The 15,678-nt window shown below is 51.7% G+C and overlaps 1 protein-coding gene across 6 annotated transcripts in view; it reads left to right on the top strand.

Moving 5' to 3' along the window:
* The first annotated feature begins 5,312 nt into the window (after positions 1–5,312).
* Positions 5,313–15,678, top strand: part of CTBP2 (C-terminal binding protein 2) — a 160,881-nt gene continuing 150,515 nt past the window's right edge. For 2 of the 6 annotated variants that reach the window (XM_057734337.1, XM_057734339.1), the window contains exons 1-2: positions 5,314–5,396; positions 5,716–5,923. The gene's annotated coding sequence lies outside the window, so the exon portion shown is untranslated. Of the gene's footprint in view, positions 5,397–5,675; positions 5,924–6,349; positions 6,388–15,678 lie in introns of those variants that run through there. The other 4 variants (XM_057734329.1, XM_057734331.1, XM_057734330.1 and 1 more) reach the window with 4 other exon arrangements.

Raw genomic sequence — 15,678 nt, forward strand, 5'->3', positions numbered from 1 at the left:
TTTCTTCCTTCTTTCTTTCTTTCCTTCCTTCCTTCCTTCCTTCTTTCTTTCTTTCTTTCTTTTTCCTCCCTTCCTTCCTTCCTTCCTTCCTTCCTTCCTTCCCTCCCTCCCTCCCTCCCTCCCTCCCTCCCTCCCTCCCTCTCTTTCTTTCTTTCTTTCTTTCTTTCTTTCTTTCTTTCTTTCTTTCTTTCTTTCTTTTTCTTCCTTTCTTTCTCTCTTTCCGTATACACAGTACAGAGCAGAGACGACAGGAACTTCCATGCATTGAGGGAGAATCTGGACCACCTCTTGTTGCCTGTCCCCTCCCCCATTCTGCGTAGGGTGAAGTGGTGCTGAAGGAAGTGACTGCACTGATGGCCTGTGGTAGGGGTGCTTCCCCCACACTGTGTCAGAAGCCTGGACGAACCCATGGCTTCTTGGCAGACACAGAAAGCACCTGAAAGCTAAGAGGTACAGTGCATCCATGAGGGAAGGTGGCCCAAGGGAGGGGCTGGGATGGGTCATGTGTGCTGTGGAGGACAAGGCGGCATCTCAAAGGGTCAGCTGTGCCAGGCTTGGTCAGCAGGGAATGGCTCGGTCCACAGGAAAAATGCCGCTGCCCGTCTGTGCTGAGAGCTGTACACTTGCCCTCACACTGCTCTACTGGGGCTTCTGTGGGCCAGACCCCTCAGCTGGAGAGAGAGGACCCTTCCTCCAGAGCCTTGGAGCTGGAAAACACACTTATCTGAATCCCAAATTTGAGTATACAGAAAGGAGGAGACAGACTGCTTGAACAAGGGGAGAACTCACTCTGCTAAGGAGTTTGAACTTCAGGTGCCCAAGGAGATCTGTTAATCTAGAAGAAACAGAATCAAATCAGAAGACACAAAGTTGCCTTTCATTGGCAACATCAAGCAGGGATGGAAGCTCCCAGGCAATAAGTTGAGTTCCCCAGAATAAAGAAAACTCCTCTCCTAGAGTACATTCCAAGGCAGTGTGTACACTTCAAACCCCTCCCACTTCAAAAGCTTGATTAACAAGATTACCTGAACAAATGAAGTATTCTGGGTGATTGGATTTTTCTATTTAACCAAGATTTTCAGGAAAAAGTAATTACAGATCTTTTACAAGGCAAAAAAAAAAAAAAGAAAGAAAGAAAGAAAGAAAAAGAAAGAAAGAAAAAAAGAAAGAAAAGAAAGAAAAAGAAAGGGAAAAAGAAAGAAAAAGAAAGTGTTGGATGCAACGTTTTTGAACTCTTTATATTAGTTCTTCTTCTTTAATGTGAAAGTAATATGTGGAACCCTTGTTCTCAGTAACCATTTATTTACTGCTTTATTATCAGAGCTTTTGGTTGTTGTTCTGAAATTGATCCTCAGGAGCTTTAAAACCCACCAGGCCATAACCATCTTTGCTGTTTCCTTTTTTAACCAGTGTCTGACAGCATGTTTAATTTGGGGTCTTTCCTTAATTTTTTCCTTTAAAGATTAGATTGATGACATTATTAAACAAACGAAGAAAGAAAAACATTTCAAATAAGGAGAAGCTAAAAATGCGTTTTAAAAGTAACTAATTTTGCCTTTTCTGAATTCAGACTGCTAATGAAGATATGTGTATATAAACAGAATCAGACAGATAGGCGTCCAACCCCAGCTCTTCACTCACCAGTAGTGTGACCTTGGGGAAGTCACATGAAGTATTCGAACCTCACTTTCTCTCATCTGTAAAATGGGGACAATACTAGCATCTCTCTTAAGGGGCTGCTATGAGGATTAAAAATGCATGTCAAGGGCTTAGCCCAGTGCCAGGCACCCTAGTGAGTCATGGACCAACATTTGTTGCTGCTATTATTATTTTTGTGACTCTTTTTTTGTATCTTTCAAAGCCCATGCTGGGACACCAGAAATTGAACCTGACCAATTAAGTAAAATTAGATGGGAAGACAGCATGGAGAGTACTGAAAAATTAGCATTTCAGTACTATATTCTATAAAGGTAGCTGGCAGAGATAAAAATTAGTAAAAGGTATTTATTCTTTAAATTAACGGAAATATATTTCAAAACGAAATGTTTTCACTTTTTTTTTCTTGTTGAAAAATACCTTTATATATAGTACTGAGTATAAACTAAGAGGTTTGTGAGACAAAAGCTACTTTGCAACATTTCTTTTCTATTGCAGTAAAAGATGCATAAGATTTACCATTTTTAGTTGTATGGTTCTGTGGCATTAAGTACACTCACAATTGTGCAACCTGTTGCCATCATCCATTTCCAGAACTTTTTTATCACTCCAAACAGAAACTCTGTGCCCATTAAACAATAACTCCCCTTCCTCCCCTCCTCCCTGCCGTTAGCTATCTCTTTCCATTTGTCTCTATGAATTTGCTTACTCTAGGTACCTCGTATAAGTAGAATCTTATAACATTTATCCTTTTGTGTATGGTTTATTTCACTTAGCATAATGTCCTCAAGGTTTGTCCATGTTTAGCATGTGTTGGAATTTTCTCTTTTAAAAGGCAGAATAATATTCCATTGTGTGTGTAGACTACATTTTGTTTATCCATTCATCCTTTGATGGATATTTGGGTTATTTCCACTTTTTGTCTTTTGTTAGGAACACTGGTGTACAAATATTTGTTTGAGACTGGTTTCCATTATTCTGGGTATACACCTAGAACTGGAATTGCTGGATCATACAGTAAATTCTGCATTACTTTGTGAGGAACTACCAAACTGTTTCCCACTGTGGGCACAACAATTTACATTTATACCAGCAATGCATGAGTTTTCTGATTTCTGACATCCTTACCCACATTTCTTATTTTCTGTTTTTCGGGTTTGTTTGTTTGTTTTTATAATAGCCATCCCAATGGACATAAAGTGGTATCTTACTGTTGTATTTATTTACATTTCCCTAATGATTAGGGAACTCTTCTCATGTGCTTATTGGTCATTTGTATATCTTCCTTTGAGAAATGTCTACTCACGTCTTTGCCCATTTTTAACTGGGCTGTTTTTGTTGTTGTTTGAAATATTTTTTTAAAAATTGGAGTTTGAAATAACTCACATATTGGGGTAAATGGACTCAGTATTTCAAAATATAGGTTATCAAGTCAAAATAAGAAATAATTTTTGGCTCCAAGGATTTTTTTCCCCTAACATTCTCAAAACAAAGAACACAGTATTTTCTAAGTGACGTCAGATTGATACTAGACATAAAAGTTGAACAAGTGATATAAAAAACAAGCTGACTTTCTGTGTTTTCTCAGTGAAAAGAGGGCCACTCAAAACCAAAGATCATCTGTGAAATAAGGAAGCAGAAAATCTTTATGGTTATTATAGTTTATGCCTAAAACCATAGAAAAGCATGTAATAGTAGCCCAGTAGCCTGGGGGTGGGCGGGGTCAGGGTACAACCGAGAACTATCTTAGGCACCATGACCTTGAGGAAAAACTGCTGGGGAGGAGAGTCTTGAAGATTTTTCTGGACATGCGGGGTCGCCAGAAGATGGAGACCACTGAGAGAGCGGGTCTGGCAGTTTTTCAGCTGAACCGCAGACTCAAGAGCCACTCAGCTGGCCTGGCCGGGCCTGTTAAGACCAAGTAAAAAACGAGCTTCGGATATCCTAGTAACCAAATTTTGTGTGCTAGCGGGTGTTAAATGCCTACTGCCGCGCTGCCGTCACTTACAGGAGGTCTTCAGTAGGGTTTTAAAACCTATTGTTTGATGATAAAACGCTCGTCAGGAGTCAGGGCCCCCACAAAGCCGGTCCCGCAGGCCTACCTGGGCGCACTTTAACAAACAGGCAGTGAGCTCCCCCCTACCGCGGGCCGGAGTAGGAGTTTCAAAAATGTTAATAGATCGAGAGGCCTAGAGCAGCGCTCTTTGGGATGCAGAAAAGGGTTCAGCAGTTCGGTGGCCCTTTCTCTGGCCCCGAGGCCCCAGCTTAAGTTTCCTCCAGCTCGTAGGGCGTGGTGCACTCCCGGTACGTGGGAGGCCAAACCCAGCGATTCGGCTCCCGGAATGGCAGTCCCGGCGGCCTGCAAAGGCCGGACCTCACACCCCTCCCCACGCCTTTCCTGCTCAACATCTCAATCCAGTTCGTAACATCTCAATACGGTTTTTAAACAGATCGAGACTAAGGGCTCAGTTCAGCCCACACAGGGGCCCTTGGAGGCCGTGCGGCAGATCTCAGGGCCGTGAGATGAGAGTCAGGGGGATTCTGGGGCGCAGAGCGAGCAGCCCTTCCAGCCCGCAGCCGCTGACTCCCTTCTGCAAACCCGGCTCCAACGCCGCGGGTCACGGGCATGGAATTTAGCTGCGGCCGGCGGTCGGCCTGGATCCCAGGTTTGGTGTCCAGACACTAACCTCGGGGCGTCGGAGCTGTGCGCCGGCCCAGGTTCCCGACTCTGGGGGCCTCGCGGCCGCAGAGCGCCTCCGTCCCGCAAGGCCCGGAGCTCCCACCCAAGGCAAGGCTTTAAAAATAGCCCCGGCGAGATCCAGGCAACAGGAAGGAACATTTTTTTTTTAATGTGTAAAAAATGTTTTGCTTCTTGTAGGGAACACAACCGCTGCAAGTTCCAGAACACAGGGCTCCCTGCGCGCGCTCCCACAGCCATCGCCGCCCCTCGGGCCAGGCGCGGGCACAGGCTCCCGGATCCGGATTTGGGGAGCGCAAGTGCCCCCTGTGGCCGGCCCGCGCCTGACCCCGCGGGCCCGAGAAGGCAGAAGCGGCCGGCGTAGGGGCCCGGGAGGAAGTTGGAGCCGCGGGGCCGGGAAGGGGGCAGGTCGGCGCCGCGGGCCTGGCGGGGGCCCGACGGAGCCATAGGCCACCCTGGGGCGCCGCGCGGAGGCCCGCGTCCCCCCACGTGGCCGGCCGCCCGGGGCCCCACGTGGAAGGGGCGGGGGAGGAAGGAGGGCCGAGGGAGGGCCGGACCCCCACCCCTGCCCCCGAGGCCCCAGCGCTCCGCTAGGGCCTCCCGGGCGGGGCCAGGCCGGGGAGTGCCCGCCGCGCCCGGCCCCCTCGCCCTCCCGCCGCGCCTGTGTGCACTTTCGCGGAGCCACTAATCCCCCGAGAGAGCCGATTTGTAGTGAGGAGTATCTGTAGGGGGCGAGGCCGGCCCATGTGGGGTTGTGTCATTGGTTTGCAAAGAGAGACCCCGCCTTTGCCCAAAAAAAAAAAAAAAAGGAGCGAGGAGTGAGCGAGCTGCGACCCTCACCTCGCCTCCCGCCTCGCTGCTGCGCAGCCGGCGGCCACCGGGAGACGCGGCCGCGCCGCTTCTTTCCCTTTCCTTTTCTCTCCGTTTTCCTCCTCCTTCCCCGGAGGAGAAAACAAATAAAGAAGAGCAAATAGCCGGGAGGCGCTCGGCTTCCAGGACGCTCCCTCCCCCCATCCAAGTTGGAATTAGCATCCTCTTGGGGGTGAGCGCGGCGCGGGGCGTGTGCGGCCCGGGGACCCCCAGCGCAGCCCCCTCCCGGCGGGCGGGCGCGGGGCCGGGATCGGGCCGGGGAGGCTCGGGAGCCGGGTGGGCGGAGGAAGGGGGTGGGGTGGGTGGGGAAGTAGGAAGAGGCTCCGCGGCGAGGGGAGGAGGAGGAAGGGAAGGGGAGGGGTAGGGTGGGGAGCGGAGAGAAGGGGAGGGGAAAGAAGGGGAGGGGAGGGAAGAGCGGGAGGGGGAGGGGCGGGGAGCTGGAGAGATTAAGTTTTTGTGTGTGTGTCCCTGTGTGCGTGTGTCATTTTAAGGTGGCCCGGGAGCGGCCCAGAGGAGCCGGCGGCGGCCCGAGGAGCAAGGGACGGAGCCGGGAGCCATGCCGCGCTGAGGGGGGGCCGAACAGCCGCCGCCACCGCCACCGCCGCCGGGTGGGGTGGGAGGGGCGGGAGCCGCCGCCGCCGCCGCCGCCGCCTCCCGGGTGGGCGCCCTTCGCCGTGGACGCCGGCGGCCCGGGACGAGGTAAGGGGGGCCCCGGGGGAGGGCTGGGGCCGCCGCCGCCCCCGCCTCACCTGCGGCCGCGGGCTGGGGGCGCCGCGCCCGCGCCTCACTGCGCCACTGGGGGAGGAGGAGGAGGAGGAGGAGGAGGGCGAAGGACACCGAGCCGGCATCCGAGGACATCTTTGGTCTGCGCCCCCGGCCCGGTGTCCCCGCTCGGCGCTCGGGGGTGGGCGCCGGCCCCGGGGTCCCCGCCTGCCGCCCCCCGCCGCCGATCGCGCCCGCTGGCCGCCGTTTGCGCCAGGATTTTTGTTGTGATGAGAGTTGATGAATGCGAAGTAGGCGGTCACCTTCCTTCCCATCAGGATTGGCAAAAAAAAAAAAAAAAAAAAGAAACCCCGAGCGCGGCGGCGTCCGGAGGGCAGCGGCGGCGGCGGCGTCTCGGCGACGGTTTCCTAGGCGCCCCCGGCTCCTGTTCCCCGAGGCCGGTGGGTGCGCGCGGGGGCCGCCCGCGACCCAGGCCGAGCGCGCGGCGCGCCGCGGGGACAATACGGCCGGATCCCCCGGGACCGGGAGTCCGAGCGCGCGGGGCCTTGAGCCTGCCGGGCGGGGGCGGCGGAGGGGAGCGGAGGGTCCGCTGGGAAACCGGGGCGCGCGCGGCTCCGGGCCCCCAGGGGAGCGGCCCCTGCTGGCAGGGGGTCCCGCGCGGCGCCCCGGGAGCGCAAGTGAAAGACGGCGAAGGAGGCGAAGTGGAACCCTTTTGTTTTGCCGGCCCCGCATTGTTGGCTCCTCCGGGCAGCCGGGCCACATCTGCCGCCGCCGCCACCGCTGCCGCGCAGGGCTCGGCCCGCCAAAGTCGCAGCGGGGCGGGGGCCCGGGGCGAGCCGGGCGGCGGGCACGGGCGGGGGCCGCGCTGGCTGGGCATTTCCTCTGCCCGGCCGCGCTCCCGCCGGCACCACTTCCTCCTCGCCCGCTGCCGCCGCCGCCGCCACCGCCGCGAACCCGGCCCGCCCGCCTCCCCCGCCCTGGCCGCACTTTTCGGGTGGGGCGAACCAAAAAGAAAAAGTTTCGCAGGAGGGGCTGGCGAGGGCGCGCCCCGGGCGGCGGGGACTCGGCGCGGCGCAGCGACAGCCGGGCGGCCGCGATCGCCTCTTCCTCCTTGTCCTCCGCGGCGCCGGACGGACCCGCGCGGCCGAGGGGAAGCGCCTTTCTTTCTCTCCCTCGCGCTCTTCCCAACGCCCCGGGGCAAGTTGGGCAGAGGCGCGCGGGAGCCGGGGCGCGCAGGGGTCTTTCAGCAGCCGGAGGCCCGCGGCGTGGCCGGGAGCCCGCAGCCCACGCAGCGCCCGGGTGCTGGGAGGCCGCGGGCCCGGGAGCTCGGCGCGGTCACCGCCGGCCGCGGCGAGACACACACACGCGCACACACTCCCTCCGGTGGCTCGCTTTCCACTGCCGCCGATGGTCACGGACACTGAGTGTGTGTGTGCGAGCGAGTGTGTGTGGTGCTCCCAGCCCCGAATACTTTTTCCGGAGGCGGCCCAAGCAGCGGTCGGCTCTCAGGGCCCCCGGGTTTAGTATTTTACAAGGGAAAGGAGGAATTTTTCGTAGAAATCCCCGCTTGATCTGCGTCTTTGCGGTGGAGGCTGCTGGCAGTGGCCTGCGTCGTCATGCCAGGCTCACTTGCCCTATCCGGGGTAAACAGATCTTTCTGGATTTTCCCGTCTTCTTTTTTCTTTAAAGACTGGAGATCTGGTTAAGTTCTTAGAGAGTCAGACGTTGAGTGGCTTGAAGGGTAGACAAGAGAATTCTATTCTATAAATATGCATTGGGAATTTAAAATGCTAAGTGCCTTATTTGCAATTCTGTTGGATATTGTAGAGACTGGTATATTTTTATCTGACATGGATAATTTGGAGGGGACGTTTATTTTGGTTAGTTTACTAAGTGATTCTGCCTCCCGACTTTGGAGATATATATCAAATTCTCGTATTACGCTTTCAAAGAAGACACTCTGCTAGGTGCTTGGGTTCAAAGACAGTTTAAAATTTACCTCGTGTTCGGTACCTAAGAGTGCTGTTCTGCCTCTAGGGTTCTCAAAGTAGAACTTTAGTTTTCCTGTACTTAGAATTCCCCTGTTTTGATTTTTTTAAAATAAATTTTCTACATTTTGAAGTAATGGGACTTAAAGGATCTTGTTTTTATAATCATTTGATTTCAAAGAGTACTTCTTAGAGCAATTATAAAGTAATATTCAAAATGCTAATTAAACACTTTCAGTCAGAGCAGCTTTAATATTGAAAGAGGATTTCTTTTCTCTTTTTTAAGTACCAGGAACTGTATCCCAGAGTTGAAACACTAAATATCCTTTTGTTTAGCCTCAGATCTCTGAGCTGCTCTGACACTCTCCTGTAAAAACCCCTAGTGCCCTTTTTATTGCCCCCAAAAGAAAAGTTAATGAGATGGTAGATTTCAAGCAAAAAAGCAGGCCCTCCTTCTTGCAAAATATGCTTCCAGTTGCCATTGAAGTTGGATGCTAGCTGTGAATGCACTTGCCTTTAATGAAACCAGTTTAATCGTTCACACTTGATCAAGTATAACAGGACCAAACAAAGGAAATAAGCCCGCATATTTCTGTAGAGCATTGAGGGGTTTAGTGTCAGTGTTGGTGTTGGGTCACCCCCTCCCCCCACTCTGTCCCCAGTACAAGGGAGTGAGGGTTGAAGGCAAAGGGAATTTATGGCACTGATTGGTTTTCTGTGCCCAAGGGGTAAGGGGACCCCAGTTTGTCCCCATAGAAAGCAGTTATTAGAGGGAATTTACAAATCGTGGGTTTGCAGCTTGTTTTGGACCTGAGAAGGTGCTTTTTGGTTTCATTCTTTTTCCTGTTTGGGAATATAAAGCTCAGGGGTATGTTTTTCTCCCTCCTTTCTGATTGTACATTAATAAAGCTGGGTGGAGGGTGCTGTGCATAGCTCTGCAGATTTGAGCTCAGAGCCCTGTGACTTAGGATTTCACTTGGGATCTTTGAAACTGGCCCTTAACTGGGTATTCTGGGGGAGGGGCAGGGCGAATTACCTTTTCTTAAGGGTGATTTAAACAACAACAAGGACAACAACCAGCCGCAGCAGCCCCAGCAAAAAAACCTCTTTGTCCCTAAAATGTACTTCTTTGTCAGGTTCGAATTGCAACTTATGTCTGGCACTTAGTCATTGACTGGGTGAAGAAATATTTGCAGTGTCTCTTTAAAGTTAAAAAAGTAAAAAAGTTTGGCTACTTAAAAACAAACACTACTAGCATTGTAAAAATACACCAGTGACATACTTTGTGAGATATTTTGGCCTTTTAAGACTCAGGGCACACCTGTTCCTGTGGAGTCGAGTTTGCTTTCCCTGGCATTGTTAATCTGGTCCTGTACACAAGATGAAACAGGAAAACTTGCTATCTGTATAATTAGTAACCAGCCATCAGTTACCCTTTCAGAGAATAATCAATAACTTTACTCTTGACTTGTAAAACTCCAGAAAGAAATCCTGTTCATAAGCCTGAAAACATTTTAATGAGAGATGAAGTGAAATAGCCCACAGCAACAACAACAAACACAACTGCAAAATCAACCCGTCACTTTTTCAGTGTAATGAGTAGCTAGGACAAGGTAACTGAAGGATGAGTATGTGGGGCTGGATAGGGAAATAATATCCTTATTTTATTGCTGAGAACTGTAAAAATACTAAAGCAAAGAGAGCTCAGGATGCCTTGCACCATTTGAAATCCTTGAGATTCAAAACCAAAAGGGTGGCCCCGCTGAGGTCTAGACCAGAATGCCATTTTGCCAACAATTCTCTTCCTTCATGAATCATGTTTGAAGGCAAATTATCCCCTTTGCACTTAACACTTTCCCTAAATGGAAAAAACTTAAAGAGTTTACAGCAACAGTAGAATGGCCACCCAGTTGTCATTTTTTACCACTGTCATTTCAGGATAGAAGGGCTGTCATCACAATGTAAGTGAGCACAAGCCCGGGTCCCTCTGTTAATAATCTTTTCTGTCAGTGCAGAGCAGCAGCCCAAATGGCTCCTGTCCCCGATACAGGCCACAAACATATATTCACATAGGACATGATTGGGAAAGGGAGTTTATCTGTTCGACAGGGCACAACTCCAGTGATACTTCCACCGCCTGGCTAGTAGTTGAGTTATAAAGGGTGGAACACATTTTCATCGTAATTAAAAAATGGGAGTGCAGTTTGCTTGACCTCTTCAAATAGAAGTGCTTGTACTTAACACTGTGTATTGCAATATCAGGGTACCTTATTCCCCAAGAATGTTCCTGCCATTTGCTAGCTAAGGATTGCTTGTGTGGACTTCCTCTACTGCAAACTTTTAGTAGGCACATGAAAACGCTGGAATGGATCGGCTCTCAGAGGCTGTACTGCCTGGGCAGTATCAGTTTTCTGCCTTACAGCTGGTAAGCATGTCCTAATTTACACTGCTGCGGTTAAAGTTACAGCATCCTGGGAAAGAAGGAAAAACGCAAAGCTACCACCCCCCAACCCGGTCTTTTGAAGTTAATTTTTATTCAGGTCTGTGTTTGATGGAATATGTATCAAAGACTTTTGAAAGGGTTTTTTTTAAAAAAAAAAACAAAACACACCTATCTCTGGGTTTGGAAAATTATATTTAATAATTGCTAAAAACTTCAGTACCATTTTTAAGGTGTTCACTGTTTCTTTTGATCATGATTTAATGGATGGTATCCAAAAGCCATCAGTGTGACTCCAGTGATCTTCACAAATTAATGTTTGGGCTTCATCTGTAGTTTGCTTTTAGCCATCATTATTAGTGTTCCAAGCCTAAATTATGGGCCTTCAGGACTGCACCAGTGAAAAGAAGGGCTTTGCACATTGTGCAAAAAAATCGGGATTCACAAATGAATACAGAATGTACAATAGGGAGTGAGCCAGGCCATTGTTTGTGCGGAATGTTGACAATGGGAGCCCAGGGGCAGTTTCGCCTTCATTCTTCTAACTGCTCGAGAACACAGAAACTTCAGGAGCTGCAGACGGGATGGGAACCAGAGTCGCAATCATCTGTGCCCGATTTGGAGATTGGGGCTGCCAGCCTGCTCCCTTTCCAGACTTTTTCTTAGAAGGTGGTCTTTTCTGGACTGCTAGGGAACTCTGTGTGCTTTTTCTTCTCAGTGATCTACTTTTTGGAGGAAAGATTCTAAAAGCAGATAGTAGGGTTCTTCAAAGAAAGTGCAAAGGAAGCAAACCTTTTTCCCCCTGAAATGCAATTTTCAGAAATCATATTCAACGCTTACCAGAAAATGAGGCATCTGAAGTCACAGGAAGCAGTTGTGTTTATTTTTATTACTCTCCTCACATTAAAGTAGTTTTTAATCTGTGCTGTTAGGGAAAGTGCAGCTAAAATGAGTATTGGTTGGATTTTCGTATTTTGTTGCACAGCTGCTGCCATTTCTGAAAATGCTCTTCTGTGTTGCATCTTCCTCCTCCATTCACAAAGCTTCCTGCTTCCACAGGGAAGCTGAGGTTCCAAAGTGGAGCCAGACCTCTGTTGCTGAAGTGGCGGGTGCTCATGTTAACTTTCTTTTTTGCCCCTCCTGAAAGTGGGGTCAGTGTAGTCCTGGCCTATTGTTGGGAGCTAATGCTTGTTCTGCCTGGAGTGAGGTGCTTTGGGTAGAACTTTGGGGGGACAGTGGATGTTTCTATCTGTATCTAGCCTAGTTCCTCCCTGAGTAAATGTTTTAGAAATGGTCTGCTTTAACTGTTTGTGTAACGAACGAAATTTAACAGATGGTTGCCTAGGGTTGGCTTAATATTCACGAAAATTGTGATAAAATGGTTGGGTTCTTTCTTATTCATGGAGCAAGTGATGCTTTGCTTTTATGGGGAATTCTGACTACTCTCCTGGGTAACAGTAGAGCCTGCATTCTCCCCAAGGTCAGGTGGCCTTTAGGGGATGTTAATCCCGAGTTGCTGTTGTTGCCTGAACTTGGTGGGTAGCCTCACTTTTGGTTGGTGTTCTCTGAGAGTCCACAGATGTCCCGGGATGGGGGGAAGGCAGTGCTTTTCAACAAAACGGTGTGGTTCTTAAGATTCACCCCATTTGTACGATGGAAAAACAAAGAAAACTTTCCTTCACAGTGTTGCTTTTTCTCCCTCTCAAAAGCACTCAGAAACCTGCTTTTTGCATTAAAATAAATCCTTAATTATGGCTTGAAAGACACTATTAACTGGCTTGAAGCTTGGTTGGAAGTAGTGGCAACGTTTCTGTGTCTCATCCCAGCCCAGGTTGTGGCAGAAACTTGGAAGGGCCTTTTTAGGGAGTTCATCACATGGGTGATGTGTGGGTCTTTCTGCAGCGCCGGAGCTGGCCTGGGGTTGTGAACTCACTGCTGCGCTCCAGTCATGCCTGAAATCTGGCCTCCAGCACAGGACAAACAAAAACCTCATTATGGAGTCATGGAATCCCAGGAAGTTTCTTTGGAAGGAACTGTAGACCAAGATCATAGAGGTCAGCTCCTCTGGCCTGATGGCATTGTTTTCCCCCCCAGTAAATGGCAATTTTAAAAGCCTAAAGGCTAGCTGTGGAGGCTAGCAAAGAGTCACTTGTTAGGTGAAAATGACCTGAATCCAACCTGGAAGTGAGTTTTGTAGCTGCCCCAGGTGTGTGAGTATGTGTGGGGGGTGGGGGCGGAGGGGGTGGGAGGAACAGCAGGTGTAGTTCCTTTGCTGTAGGGGGTAGAGGCCAGGAAACGGTTTGTGCACCTTTCCTGCTGAATGAACTCTGGCTGGGACTTTATTCTTTTGCTGATGGATGTCTTTAGTGCTGTTGGTCTAGAAGTACAAAGTTTCTGCTTGTTCAGGCCCAGGTGGGTTTAGGGAAGGGGTGGGGGCCATGCCTGCCCACCAGCTTGGATGGTGGGGACCCCATAGGGTGTTGCAGCTCCCAGGCCTGCCCACCTGGAGTGCCACTGGAGCTGGCAGTGAGCTGGAGTGGAGCAGCCTTGCCTGGTCACATGAGCTCGCTTTGCTGGGAGGGACAGAGCGCTGGGGACACCACGGAGGCCTTGCTGTTGGAGCTGCCAGGCCAGATGGGCTGCGTGGGCTCCTGGCCCGGGGGTGGGGCAGAGCCTTCCAAACAGCAGAGACCCCAAGAGTGGCCCACACTTGGGGGCACCTGCCTAACAAGCTGAGGTGTGGCAAAGCTGTGTTTTCTTCCCCGGGGGGGGGGGGGGGGGGGGAGGGGTGTGTGACAAATATTTTAAAGGTTTCTTTCCGGCTCTTCTTCCAACGTCGAACTGTGGCATCGCTGGCTAATTCCCCCAGCTGCCCCTCCGGGCCTGGATGGAGCAGGCGGTCCAGTGTGGGTGCCATGGTTTCTAACCATTTTCCTTAGCATCCCAGGAGGACACAGAGATGTACCTGATTCCTTTCTCAGTGCTTTCTGGTTATGGGCTACAAGTCACTCCAGGAGGGCAATCAATAAAGAGTATATTTTGCTGTGCAGATATCAACATGCACATATAAGTGCCTACCAGCCAAGTCTCAGAATGTTTTTGATCTTAAAAACATTTCACAGTCGTTAATCTTCACGACGCTCCTGTGGGCTAGGTAAATAGAGCAATTCCTATTTTATGCGAGGAAGAAGTATTGAATTGCCTCCCCCGAGTCATAAAGAGGCTGGTCTCCGCCTCCTGTTTCTATACCTCGAGTTTGGGGGCCTCGGGCGCCAGGAACCCCAACGTTCCGCCCATACTGACCGCAGGGCAACTTTCGGGCTCCTGCACGACCTTCTGCTGCGGGGAGGGCAAGGTTGGGCCCAGGTGAAGGGCAAGGTTGGGCCCAGGTGAAGGCCAACCCGCCCTACCTGGCTGCGTTCTACCTGGAGGGGGCGTGGCCTGTGGCTGCACTGCCCCCAGTGCGCCCCGTCAGCCGGGGTGCTGGGCCCTGCTGTAAGGACGGGTCACCTGGCGTCTGGGGTTCCGGGGTTCTAGGACCCCGGGCACGAAGGTGACGTCCCCCTGACCCCTGGGGCCCGCCTCTCCCCTCCAGGTTGGCTCACCTGGGGGCCCCGCCCCCGAAGGCCGCCTACCTGGCGGCCCCGCCCGCCGGTTCCTTTCCCTGCCCCCGGGCGGTCCCCGCAGGCTCGCGCGCCTGCCCCGCACCCCGTCGCCTGGGCTGTCCCCGACTCCGCCGGAAGCGCCCCTCCCCTCGCGCTTTGCCCTTTCACTTGTAAATACGGAGCTGCTACCCGTCGCGAGGTGATGGAAGTGGCCCTTATCCTCCCAGCGTCCACTTCCCCCTTCCTCCCGCTGCCCATTGTGCGGGGTCCCGCCCCTCGCCGCCGCCCACCCGTGGGCTCCCGCGCGCCTCTTCCAGCCCCCCGGGCCGGGACAGGGAAGGAGCCCGGAGAGGATTCAGGACACCGAGGTGGGCCCCGAACCCGCGACAGAGGCTCGGAGCAGAACCAGGTACCTGGCGCGACCGTGCCTGAGCCACCCCCAGCGCTCGCGGGCTGTGGGGATCTCAAACCTGAGTCGTGTTGTCCCTGTCTCCACCCCCCACTCCCCAGTGGACAGGAAGGTTGGTTGACTGAGTACGGGATGGTGGCCGAGATGCGACTAGCCCCATCGCCGTGACTTGGCCGGCTTGGCATCCAGTCCCTGGGGCGGTGTTGAGGCCGCGGTTTCTGCCGCAACCTTCCAGTCTGGCTGTTTCACTTGTACTGCAAATAGCGCCGTCGTACTTCCGACGGCTACCCGGTCCTTCCTCAGAATCTCCATTCTTTTCACACTGCAGGCTGCTCCAGACTTGGAGCCTGATGAGTCATGTGACTAGAGGTTGCAGGGGCAGTATAAGTGTACAGCCAGGTTCATCCGGGGCTTTTCCACTCTGCATCCCTCTTGGTGGAGGAATTTTTGTGTGTTTGGCTCTTTCTATCCTTGCAAACAATTTGATACTCAAGAATACCATGCACACCATTTAAGTAGTTCTTTTATTTTTGTGAAGGTAACATTATACCCTTTACTGAGCCTTTTCTTAGCATCGCTGTCACTCTTAGTAGATGCTTGGCCTGTATTGCGTTTGATCGTCACAAGGTGGGTTGAGGTGTCAGGCATAGGGGACACTTGGGTGACTTGTCCATCGCCCTCCCTGCCCTCCAGGTGGCAGAGCGAGGACTTGAACAGGCTCTTGGAATCGAGGACCTGGCAGGTTTCCCTGGTGGAGGATCTGCTCTTCCCACCACCCTCAGAGCAGAGGGGAGGTGAGGATTTAGGCTTACCCCAGATCTGGCTTGTTCTGCCTAGGATTCACATTGCTTCTCAGAAACAATTATCTTTCTCAGGCCCTGAGTTGCTTTCCAGATCACATGGGACTATGAGAAGTCTGGCTTGTTTTAATTTCCTTCTTTGATTAGTGGTCTTTTGTTGGGATCTCACAACCTCATGTGGAGGAAGGATTTCTAGATAGTTTCCTGGACCAGGCCTGTTTTAAATTCACTATACTTTCTGAGTTAATGAACAGCATGGCTCCTGATCCGAAGCCTGAGGGAGGTTCAGGAGACGGGCTGCACCGGGTGCACGGGGAGGATTCTGCCTCTGGACCACAGACTCACTGTCTGTGCAGACTCACCGGAAGGACCTCAGAGGCTAGGACCTCGAAGGCTAGGCGCAGTGCTGCTGATCTGGCCTCTCTGAGGTAGAAGTGATAGTCACTGTTTCACCAATCAAGAAACAGAGTCAGGGGGTCCAGCAGCTAA

Source organism: Hippopotamus amphibius, chromosome 5 (assembly GCF_030028045.1).
Source record: "Hippopotamus amphibius kiboko isolate mHipAmp2 chromosome 5, mHipAmp2.hap2, whole genome shotgun sequence".
Taxonomy (NCBI): domain Eukaryota; kingdom Metazoa; phylum Chordata; class Mammalia; order Artiodactyla; family Hippopotamidae; genus Hippopotamus; species Hippopotamus amphibius.